Source organism: Engystomops pustulosus, chromosome 6 (assembly GCF_040894005.1).
Source record: "Engystomops pustulosus chromosome 6, aEngPut4.maternal, whole genome shotgun sequence".
In the NCBI taxonomy this organism is placed as follows: Eukaryota; Metazoa; Chordata; class Amphibia; order Anura; family Leptodactylidae; genus Engystomops; species Engystomops pustulosus.
The window spans coordinates 1,905,011-1,917,330 of NC_092416.1; positions in this window are offsets into that span (position 1 = coordinate 1,905,011).

Genomic DNA, 12,320 nt, shown 5'->3' on the forward strand with positions numbered 1-12,320 from the left:
TGCTAGGGGCTGTATATAGTGCATATATAGTGCATATAGTGTATATAATCCAGTCTCACTCTCTGCAATGGTATATATCTCTGATTGCTGAATCATTTTTCACCCATCTACTGTGTCTTTACATCCAGTCTCACTCTCTGCAATGGTATATATCTGTTAATTGCCCTAGTATTGCATGTGTCTGTTTCTTTCTGTAACATTTGACCCTTTTCTGTCCTACCTGATTTAATGTTCATCTCTGCCCCTCAATGAGTTTGTTTTTCTCTGTTCATAACTTGATCCACATGTGTTAAGTGTCCTAGATTAATTGTTTTATGAGCTAAATGAGGGCCTGGTCTCTTGTCTTCTCTGGGTAGAAATTTTGTGATAGTATAGGATGCTTGTATTCCTTGTTTGCTTATCATAATATTCTGACAAGTACAATAATATTCTGCTAGGTATAATAATATTCTGACAAGTATAATAATATTCTGCTAAGTATAATAATATTCTGCTAAGTATAATAATATTCTGCTAAGTATAATAATATTCTGCTAAGTATAATAATATTCTGACAAGTATAATAATATTCTGCTAAGTATAATAATGTTCTGCTAAGTATAATATTCTGACAAGTATAATAATATTCTGCTAAGTATAATAATGTTCTGCTAAGTATAATATTCTGACAAGTATAATAATATTCTGCTAAGTATAATAATGTTCTGCTAAGTATAATATTCTGACAAGTATAATAATATTCTGACAAGTATGAAACTGCAGTTTGACAGGGCAGGAGACAGGGCAGGAGACAGGGCAGGAGACAGGTAAGAAGGCAGAGAAAAATGAACAATTATGTTTGTCTCAAAATGTTTTCCCTTTTCTCTCTGTTTGCTATGGTTGTTTTACTTGCCCACCGTCCATCTATTCCACCAGTACCAACTATCCATATCAATGCCTCCCTTCTTCACTCATCTTTCTTTACCACTCACACACTCTATACGTTATGTAACCAGACTAACTTATCACAGTCTTCTGCTGTGAAGCAAGAAATAACTTCTTATAAATCTCTGCAGCATCTTTTGTCTCTTCTCTTTCTCCTTCTCCTCCTGCAGGGGACATCTCTCCTAACCCAGGCCCACCCTCTGCTTATTCTAACCCTTCACACAGAAACCCTGCTAACCTTATAAAGATTCAGTGTATCTCCTCTTCTCCTCCTCCACTCGTAACCCCTTTTACATGTGCCCTATGGAACGCCCGCTCTGTGTGTAATAAACTAGAATCAGTTCATGACCTCTTTCTTTCTAAGTCTTTTGACATGCTGCCATTACGGAAACATGGATCCAGCAGGATGACTCTGCCTCCCTCGCGGCTTTGTCTTATGGTGGTTTACACTTTTCTCACTGTTCCAGACCAGAGAATAGGCAGGGAGGTGGGGTAGGCATACTCCTCTCTCCACAATGCACTTTCCAGGTCATGCCTTCTGTACCCTCTCTTACTTTCCCATCTTTTGAGGTTCACACCCTCAGACTTTTCCGCCCATTCTCTCTTCGTGTGGCTGTAGTATACCGTCCTCCTGGCTCACCCTATCAGTTCCTTTACCTCTTGGCTCCTTCACTTTCTACCCTGTGACATTCCAACCATCATTATGGGAGACTTCAACATCCCTGTTACCTCTCCCATTTCCCCTCCGGCCTCTCCCCTCTTAGCACTAACTACTTCTCTAGGTCTTTCACAACTCTGCGATTCCCCCACTCATAATGAAGGAAACATCCTCGATTTGGTCTTCTCTCGACCATCTTCAATACCTGATTTTACCAATTCCTCCTTTCCACTTTCAGACCATAATCTCCTTTCTTTTACTTTCAATAATTTTTCACCTTCTCAGAATCCTTCCACCCATCATTCATGCCGGAACCCACGTGCAATAGATATTCACCAACTCAAAGAAACCTTACAGTCTGCACTGTCCCCCATCTCCTCTCTCACCTGTCCTCCCCGGCTACTAACCACTATAATCACACTGTCAGAAGCGCCCTAGATGAGATGGCGCCACTCACTATCCGAAATTTTCAACACGCACACAGGCAACCTTGGCACACCGAACAAACTCGTTTCCTTCGGCAGTGCTCCAGGATTGCTGAACGTCTGTGGAGAAAATCGCGCACATCTGCAGACTTTCTACACTTCAAATTTATGCTAAAAACTTATAACTCTGCCCTTCACCTCGCTAAACAGGTCTATTTTACTAATCTCATATCCTCTCTCTCTAACAACCCCAAAAGGCTCTTTGATACCCTTCACTCCTTACTAACACCAAAGGTGCAGCCACCGGTCACAGACCTCGGGGCTGAAGATCTGGCCGCCTATTTTAAGGATAAAATTGATTGTATCCGCCAGGAAATAATTGCTCAATCCACTCACCCCTCCAATCCCCTTCCCTCCCATAACTTATCTTGTTCACTCTCTTCCTTTGAGCCAGTCACAGAGGAAGAAGTGTCCCGGCTCCTTTCCTCTGCTCACCCCACTACCTGCATCAGTGACCCCCCAAGCCCACCCCCCATTACCTGCATCAGTGACCCCATCCCCTCACATCTGGTACAGTCTCTCTCCCCAGCAGTCACTTCTCACCTAACTAAAATTTTCAATCTCTCTCTCTCTTCTGGGGTCGTCCCCTCTTCTTTCAAGCATGCTATTGTTACCCCTTTACTAAAGAAACCTTCCCTGGACCCATCCAATGCTACTAACTACCGACCAGTTTCTAACCTCCCTTTCATCTCCAAACTCCTGGAACGCTTGGTCTATTCTCGTCTAACCCGCTATCTCTCAGCTAACTCCCTCCTTGACCCCCTGCAATCGGGTTTCCGCTCTATGTATTCCACTGAAACTGCTCTTTCTAAAGTCTCCAATGATCTCCTCACTGCAAAATCCAAAGGTGACTCTTCTCTCCTCATTCTTCTGGATATATTGGCAGCGGTCGATACTGTGGACCACCAGCTCCTCCTCAGGGGCTTCACTCCATTGGCCTAAAGGGCTCTGCACTCTCTTGGTTTTCTTCCTATCTCTCTGACCGCACTTTCAGTGTCTCCTTTTCTGGATCTTTCTCTTCTCATCTTCCTCTCAGTGTTGGGGTTCCTCAGGGATCAGTCCTAGGTCCTCTTCTCTTCTCTCTCTATACTGCCCCCATTGGACAAACCATCAGCAGATTTGGTTTCCAGTATCATCTTTATGCTGATGACACCCAGCTGTATACTTCTGCACGTAACATCACCCCTGCCTTAATCCAGAACACTAGTGACTGTCTCTCTGCTGTCTCTAGCATCATGTCCTCTCTCTTCTTGAAACTTAATCTTTCTAAGACTGAACTTCTTGTCTTTCCACCATCTACTAACCAACCCAACCCTGACCTCTCCATCTTGGTCTGTGGGATCACTATAGCACCGAGGCAGCAGGCCGCTGTCCTGGGGATGTGCTGGACTCTGACCTCTCCATCTCGGTCTGTGGGATCACTATAGCACCGAGGCAGCAGGCCCGCTGTCCTGGGGATGTGCTGGACTCTGACCTCTCCATCTCGGTCTGTGGGATCACTATAGCACCGAGGCAGCATGCCCGCTGTCTTGGGGTTGTGCTGGACTCTGACCTCTCCATCTCGGTCTGTGGGATCACTATAGCACCGAGGCAGCAGGCCCGCTGTCCTGGGGTTATACTGGACTCTGACCTCTCCATCTCGGTCTGTGGGGTCACTATAGCAACGGGGCAGCAGGCCGCTGTCTTGGGGTTGTGCTGGTCTCTGACCTCTCCATCTCGGTCTGTGGGATCACTATAGCACCGAGGCCGCTGTCTTGGGGTTGTGCTGGACTCTGACCTCTCCATCTCGGTCTGTGGGATCACTATAGCTCCGGGGCAGCAGGCCCGCTGTCTTGGGGTTGTGCTGGACTCTGACCTCTCCATCTCGGTCTGTGGGATCACTATAGCACCGAGGCAGCAGGCCCGCTGTCTTGGGGTTGTGCTGGACTCTGACCTCTCCATCTCGGTCTGTGGGATCACTATAGCACCGAGGCAGCATGCCCGCTGTCTTGGGGTTGTGCTGGACTCTGACCTCTCCATCTCGGTCTGTGGGGTCACTATAGCACCGAGGCAGCAGGCCCGCTGTCCTGGGGTTGTGCTGGACTCTGACCTCTCCATCTCGGTCTGTGGGATCACTATAGCTCCGGGGCAGTAGGCCCGTTGTCTTGGGGTTGTGCTGGACTCTGACCTCTCCATCTCGGTCTGTGGGATCTCACTATAGCTCCGGGGCAGCATGCCCGCTGTCCTGGCGATGTGCTGGACTCTGACCTCTCCATCTCGGTCTGTGGGATCACTATAGCACCGAGGCAGCAGGCCCGCTGTCCTGGGGTTATACTGGACTCTGACCTCTCCATCTCGGTCTGTGGGATCACTATAGCACCGGAGCAGCAGGCCGCTGTCCTGGGGTTGTGCTGGACTCTGACCTCTCCATCTCGGTCTGTGGGGTCACTATAGCACCGAGGCAGCAGGCCCGCTGTCTTGGGGTTGTGCTGGACTCTGACCTCTCCATCTCGGTCTGTGGGATCACTATAGCACCGGAGCAGCAGGCCCGCTGTCCTGGGGATGTGCTGGACTCTGACCTCTCCATCTCGTTCTGTGGGATCACTATAGCACCGAGGCAGCAGGCCCGCTGTCTTGGGGTTGTGCTGGACTCTGACCTCTCCATCTCGGTCTGTGGGATCACTATAGCACCGAGGCAGCAGGCCTGCTGTCTTGGGGTTGTGCTGGACTCTGACCTCTCCATCTCGGTCTGTGGGATCACTATAGCACCGGGGCAGCAGGCCCGCTGTCTTGGGGTTGTGCTGGACTCTGACCTTTCCTTTTTACCATATATTCAATCTCTTGCTCGCTCTTGCCATATGCATCTCAGAAACATCTCCAGAATCCGGACGTTTCTGACATTTGAAACTTCTAAAATGCTAATTGTTGCACTTATTCACTCTCGACTAGACTCCAGTAACTCCCTACTAATCGGTCTTCCACTCTCTAAACTCTCTCCTCTACAATCTATTCTTAATGCAGCAGCCAGGCTCGTCTTTCAGGCCAAACGCTACACAGATGCCTCCAGTTTGTGCCAATCACTGCACTGGCTACCTGCACTGGCTATTCACTTTAAAATAATAACCCTCATCCACAAAGCTCTGAATAATGCTGCACCTCTCTATCTCTCTTCTCTCATCTCAGTCTATCGCCCTTCCCGTGCTCTTCGATCTGCCAGTGACATTAGATTAATCTCTACCTTAATTCGAACCTCCCATGCACGTATCCAGGACTTCTCCCGAGTTGCACCAATTCTCTGGAATGCTCTTCCCCAGACTCTCAGACTAATACCCACCCTCCAAAGCTTCAAACGTGCTCTTAAAACCCATCTCTTTAGGCAAGCCTATCACACTCGCTAACTGCATGAAATGTCAACTCTCCCTTTACTAATCCATCCTATGTACTATCCTATCTGTTATCGGGCAAACAGCAGATATATACCAAACTCCAGGCTTCTCTGCAGTCTTTTTCACCTAGGACCCTGTAAATAAGATGGCGGCTGATGGCTGGTTCAAGCAGCAACATCGTTGTTTAGTAAATTATTTATTAAATTATTTTATATTGTTCCCTTATAAAGAATGGCTGGACCATTATACAACCTCTTGTGTCCTCCCCTCATCCTCATAGACTGTAAGCTCTTGTGTCACCCCCTTCATCCTCATAGACTGTAAGCTCTTGTGTCACCCCCTCATCCTCATAGACTGTAAGCTCTTGTGTCACCCCCTCATCCTCATAGACTGTAAGCTCTTGTGTCTCCCCTCATCCTCATAGTCTGTAAGCTCTTGTGAGCAGGGCCATCACTCCTATTGTTCCATATGACTGTTTGTTCTTTGTAGTGTAATATAGTTGTATATGTCCCCTATGATTTGTAAAGCGCTACGTAATTTGATGGCGCTATATAAATAAAGATTATTATTATTATTATATTATAGTGGTTACTGGGAGAGCTGTATATAGTGATTGTTGGGTGGCTGTATATAGTGATTGCTGGGGGCTGTATATAGTGATTGCTGGGGGGCTGTATATAGTGATTGCTGGGGGAGCTGTATATATTGATTGCTAGGGGCTGTATATAGTGATTTCTGGGGGGCTGTATATAGTGATTGCTGGGGGAGCTGTATATAGTGATTGCTGGGGAGATGTATATAGTGATTGCTGGGGGAGCTGTATATAGTGATTGCTGGGGGAGCTGTATATATTGATTGCTAGGGGCTGTATATATTGGTTACTGGGAGAGCTGTATAAAGTGATTGCTGGGGAGCTGTATATAGTGATTGCTGGGGAGCTGTATATGGTGATTGCTGGTGGAGCTGTATATAGTGATTGCTAGGGGCTGTACATAGTGGTTACTGGGAGAGCTGTATATAGTTATTGCTGGGTGGCTTTATATAGTGATTGCTGGGTGGCTGTATATAGTGATTGCTGGGGGAGCTGTATATAGTGATTGCTGGTGGAGCTGTATATAGTGATTGCTAGGGGCTGTATATAGTGGTTACTGGGAGAGCTGTATATAGTTATTGCTGGGTGGCTGTATATAGTGATTGCTGGGGGAGCTGTATATAGTGATTGCTGGGGGAGCTGTATATAGTGATTGCTGGTGGAGCTGTATATAGTGATTGCAAGGGGCTGTATATAGTGGTTACTGGGAGAGCTGTATATAGTTATTGCTGGGTGGCTGTATATAGTGATTGCTAGGGAGCTTAATATAGTGATTGCTGGGTGGCTGTATATAGTGATTGCTGGGGAGCTGTATATAGTGATTGCTCGGGGAGCTGTATATAGTGATTGCTGGGTGGCTGTATATAGTTATTGCTGGGTGGCTGTATATAGTGATTGCTGGGGGAGCTGTATATAGTGATTGCTGGGGGAGCTGTATATAGTGATTGCTGGTGGAGCTGTATATAGTGATTGCAAGGGGCTGTATATAGTGGTTACTGGGAGAGCTGTATATAGTTATTGCTGGGTGGCTGTATATAGTGATTGCTAGGGAGCTTAATATAGTGATTGCTGGGTGGCTGTATATAGTGATTGCTGGGGAGCTGTATATAGTGATTGCTCGGGGAGCTGTATATAGTGATTGCTGGGTGGCTGTATATAATGATGGCTGGGGAGCTGTATATAGTGATTGCTAGGGGCTGTGTATAGTGGTTACTGGGAGAGCTGTATATAGTGATTGCTGGGGGAGCTGTATATAGTGATTGCTGGGGGAGCTGTATATAGTGATTGCTGGGGGAGCTGTATATAGTGATTGCTGGGTGGCTGTATATAGTGATTGCTGGGGAGCTGTATATAGTGATTGCTCGGGGGGCTGTATATAGTGGTTACTGGGAGAGCTGTATATAGTTATTGCTGGGTGGCTGTATATAGTGATTGCTGGGGGAGCTGTATATAGTGATTGCTGGGGGAGCTGTATATAGTGATTGCTGGTGGAGCTGTATATAGTGATTGCAAGGGGCTGTATATAGTGGTTACTGGGAGAGCTGTATATAGTTATTGCTGGGTGGCTGTATATAGTGATTGCTAGGGAGCTTAATATAGTGATTGCTGGGTGGCTGTATATAGTGATTGCTGGGGAGCTGTATATAGTGATTGCTCGGGGAGCTGTATATAGTGATTGCTGGGTGGCTGTATATAATGATGGCTGGGGAGCTGTATATAGTGATTGCTAGGGGCTGTGTATAGTGGTTACTGGGAGAGCTGTATATAGTGATTGCTGGGGGAGCTGTATATAGTGGTTGCTGGGGGAGCTGTATATAATGATTGCTGGGGGAGCTGTATATAGTGATTGCTGGGGGAGCTGTATATAGTGATTGCTGGGGGAGCTGTATACAGTGATTGCTGGGGGAGCTGTATATAGTGATTGCTGGGGGAGCTGTATATAGTGATTGCTAGGGGGAGCTGTATATAGTGATTGCTGGGGGAGCTGTATACAGTGATTGCTGGGGGAGCTGTATATAGTGATTGCTGGGGGAGCTGTATATAGTGATTGCTGGGGGAGATGTATATAGTGATTGCTGGGGGAGGGCTGTATATAGTGATTGCTGGGGGAGCTGTATATAGTGATTGCTGGGGGAGCTGTATATAGTGATTGCTGGGGGAGATGTATATAGTGATTGCTGGGGGAGCTGTATATACTGATTACTGGGGAGCTGTATATAGTGATTACTGGGGGGGCTGTATATAGTGATTGCTGGGGGAGCTGTATATAGTGATTGCTGGGGGAGCTGTATATAGTGATTACTAGGGTAGCTGTATACAGCGGTTGCTGGCGGAGCTGTATATACTGATTACTGGGGAGCTGTATATAGTGATTACTGGGGGGGCTTTATATAGTGATTGCTGGGGGAGCTGTATATAGTGATTACTAGGGGAGCTGTATACAGCGGTTGCTGGGGGAGCTGTATATAGTGATTGCTGGGGAGCTGTATATAGTGATTACTAGGGGAGCTGTATACAGCGGTTGCTGGGGGAGCTGTATATAGTGATTACTGGGGGGCTGTATATAGTGATTGCTGGGGAAGCTGTATATAGTGATTGCTGGGGGGGCTGTATATAGTGATTGCTGGGGGAGCTGTATATAGTGATTGCTGGGGGAGCTGTATACAGTGATTGCTGGGGGAGCTGTATATAGTGATTGCTGGGGGAGCTGTATATAGTGATTGCTGGAGGAGCTGTATATAGTGATTGCTGGGGGAGCTGTATATAGTGATTGCTGGGGGATCTGTATATAGTGATTGCTGGGGGAGCTGTATATAGTGATTGCTGCGGGAGCTGTATATAGTGATTGCTGGGGGAGCTGTATATAGTGATTGCTGGGGGAGCTGTATATAGTGATTGCTGGGGGGCTGTATATAGTGATTGCTGGGGGAGCTGTATATAGTGATTGCTGGGGGAGCTGTATATAGTGATTGCTGGGGGAGCTGTATATAGTGATTGCTGGGGGGCTGTATATAGTGATTGCTGGGGGAGCTGTATATAGTGATTGCTGGAGGAGCTGTATATAGTGATTGCTGGGGGAGCTGTATATAGTGATTGCTGGGGGAGCTGTATATAGTGATTGCTGGGGGGCTGTATATAGTGGTTGCTGGGGGAGCTGTATATAGTGATTACTGGGGGAGCTGTATATAGTGATTGCTAGGGGGCTGTATATAGTGATTGCTGGGGGAGCTGTATATAGTGATTGCTGGGGGAGCTGTATATAGTGATTGCTGGGGCTGTATATAGTGATTGCTGGGGGAGCTGTATATAGTGATTGCGGGGGGAGCTGTATATAGTAATTGCGGGGGAGCTGTATACAGTGATTGCTGGGGGAGCTGTATATAGTGATTGCTGGGGGAGCTGTATATAGTGATTGCTGGAGGAGCTGTATATAGTGATTGCTGGGGGAGCTGTATATAGTGATTGCTGGGGGATCTGTATATAGTGATTGCTGGGGGAGCTGTATATAGTGATTGCTGCGGGAGCTGTATATATAATGATTGCTGGGGGAGCTGTATATAGTGATTGCTGGGGGAGCTGTATATAGTGATTGCTGGGGGGCTGTATATAGTGATTGCTGGGGGAGCTGTATATAGTGATTGCTGGGGGAGCTGTATATAGTGATTGCTGGGGGGCTGTATATAGTGATTGCTGGGGGAGCTGTATATAGTGATTGCTGGAGGAGCTGTATATAGTGATTGCTGGGGGAGCTGTATATAGTGATTGCTGGGGGAGCTGTATATAGTGATTGCTGGGGGGCTGTATATAGTGGTTGCTGGGGGAGCTGTATATAGTGATTACTGGGGGAGCTGTATATAGTGATTGCTAGGGGGCTGTATATAGTGATTGCTGGGGGAGCTGTATATAGTGATTGCTGGGGGAGCTGTATATAGTGATTGCTGGGGCTGTATATAGTGATTGCTGGGGGAGCTGTATATAGTGATTGCGGGGGGAGCTGTATATAGTAATTGCGGGGGAGCTGTATACAGTGATTGCTGGGTGGCTGTATATAGTGATTGCTGTTCCCTGTTTGGACTAAATTCAATGGGCTCCCACCAGATTTTGCGCCCAGGGGCCCCCACCAACCTTAATCCGGCCCTGTTCTCTGTGTAGCGGTCTCCTGGTTTGCGCCTTATTTGTCTTTGTTCTCCCGCTCACTGCTTTTTGTGCCTGATATAACATTGATCTGCGGCTAAAAGGGCACAAAACCCTCCGGTCCTGACCACGTGTAGGAGGCGCAGGGGGAGGAGGTGCTCAAAAACATTCTGCCTGTTCTAAAATTTGTACCTAAAAGTTCTAAAAAAAAAAATCTATACAGTATATGGACAAAAAGCCAAAACTACAAAGACAAATGAGGAGTAAAAAGCTCTCGGGGGCATTCACATTGGGGCCCATTGTGCGCATCACTAGGTGCCCCAGGGTATGACGCCGCCCCACACCCGCCGGATCTACCACGATCTATTCGCCTCCTTATAAATCCTGGTGGCCCCTAATGCCCTGCGCCGGAGGGGCACCTCTATGCGGGGTCTGATCTGCTGTAGATTGGGCACTAGGCAGTTTCACCCCTCTCTGGTGCCTGCCTGGCTCCACCCACTTCATGCCCGCCTGGCCCGCCCCCTCCATGGAGTCACAATTGCGGCCTCTGTGACCACATTGCGGCTTGTATGGACAAGATGTGACCCCATCACGTGACGCAGCTTGTAGGGACCAGATGTGGCCCCATCACGTGACGCAGCTTGTAGGGACCAGATGTGGCCCCACCATGTGACGCAGCTTGTAGGGACCAGATTTGGCCCCATTACGTGACGCAGCTTGTAGGGACCAGATGTGGCCCCATCACGTGACGCAGCTTGTACGGACCAGAGGTGGCCCCATCACGTGGCGCAGCTTGTAGGGACCAGATGTGGCCCCATCACGTGACGCAGCTTGTCCGGACCAGATGTGGCCCCATCACGTGACGCAGCTTATACGCGCTAGATGTGGCCCCATCACGTGACGCAGCTTGTACGGACCAGATGTGGCCCCACCATGTGACGCAGCTTGTACGGACCAGATGTGGCCCCATCACGTGACGCAGCTTGTACGGACCAGATGAGGCCCCATCACGTGACGCAGCTTGTACGGACCAGATGTGGCCCCATCACGTGACGCAGCTTGCACGGACCAGATGTGGCCCCATCACGTGGCGCAGCTTGTAGGGACCAGATGTGGCCCCATCACGTGGCGCAGCTTGAACGGACCAGATGTGGCCCCATCACGTGACGCAGCTTGTAGGGACCAGATGTGGCCCTATCACGTGACGCAGCTTGTACGGACCAGATGTGGCCCCATCACGTGATGCAGCTTGCACGGACCAGATGTGGCCCCATCACGTGGCGCAGCTTGTAGGGACCAGATGTGACCCCATCACGTGACGCAGCTTGTACGGACCAGATGTGGCCCCATCACGTGACGCAGCTTGTAGGGACCAGATGTGGCCCTATCACGTGACGCAGCTTGTACGGACCAGATGTGGCCCCATCACATGACGCAGCTTGTACGGACCAGATGTGGCCCCATCACGTGGCGCAGCTTGTAGGGACCAGATGTGGCCCCATCACGTGACGCAGCTTGTAGGGACCAGATGTGGCCCCATCACGTGACGCAGCTTGTACGGACCAGATGTGGCCCCATCACGTGACGCAGCTTGTACGGACCAGATGTGGCCCCATCACGTGACGCAGCTTGTACGGACCAGATGTGGCCCCATCACGTGACGCAGCTTGTAGGGACCAGATGTGGCCCCATCACGTGACGCAGCTTGTACGGACCAGATGTGGCCCCATCACGTGACGCAGCTTGTAGGGACCAGATGTGGCCCCATCACGTGACGCAGCTTGTACGGACCAGATGTGGCCCCATCACGTGACGCAGCTTGCACGGACCAGATGTGGCCCCATCACGTGGCGCAGCTTGTAGGGACCAGATGTGGCCCCATCACGTGGCGCAGCTTGAACGGACCAGATGTGGCCCCATCACGTGACGCAGCTTGTAGGGACCAGATGTGGCCCTATCACGTGACGCAGCTTGTACGGACCAGATGTGGCCCCATCACGTGACGCAGCTTGCACGGACCAGATGTGGCCCCATCACGTGGCGCAGCTTGCAGGGACCAGATGTGACCCCATCACGTGACGCAGCTTGTACGGACCAGATGTGGCCCCATCACGTGACGCAGCTTGTAGGGACCAGATGTGGCCCTATCACGTGACGCAGCT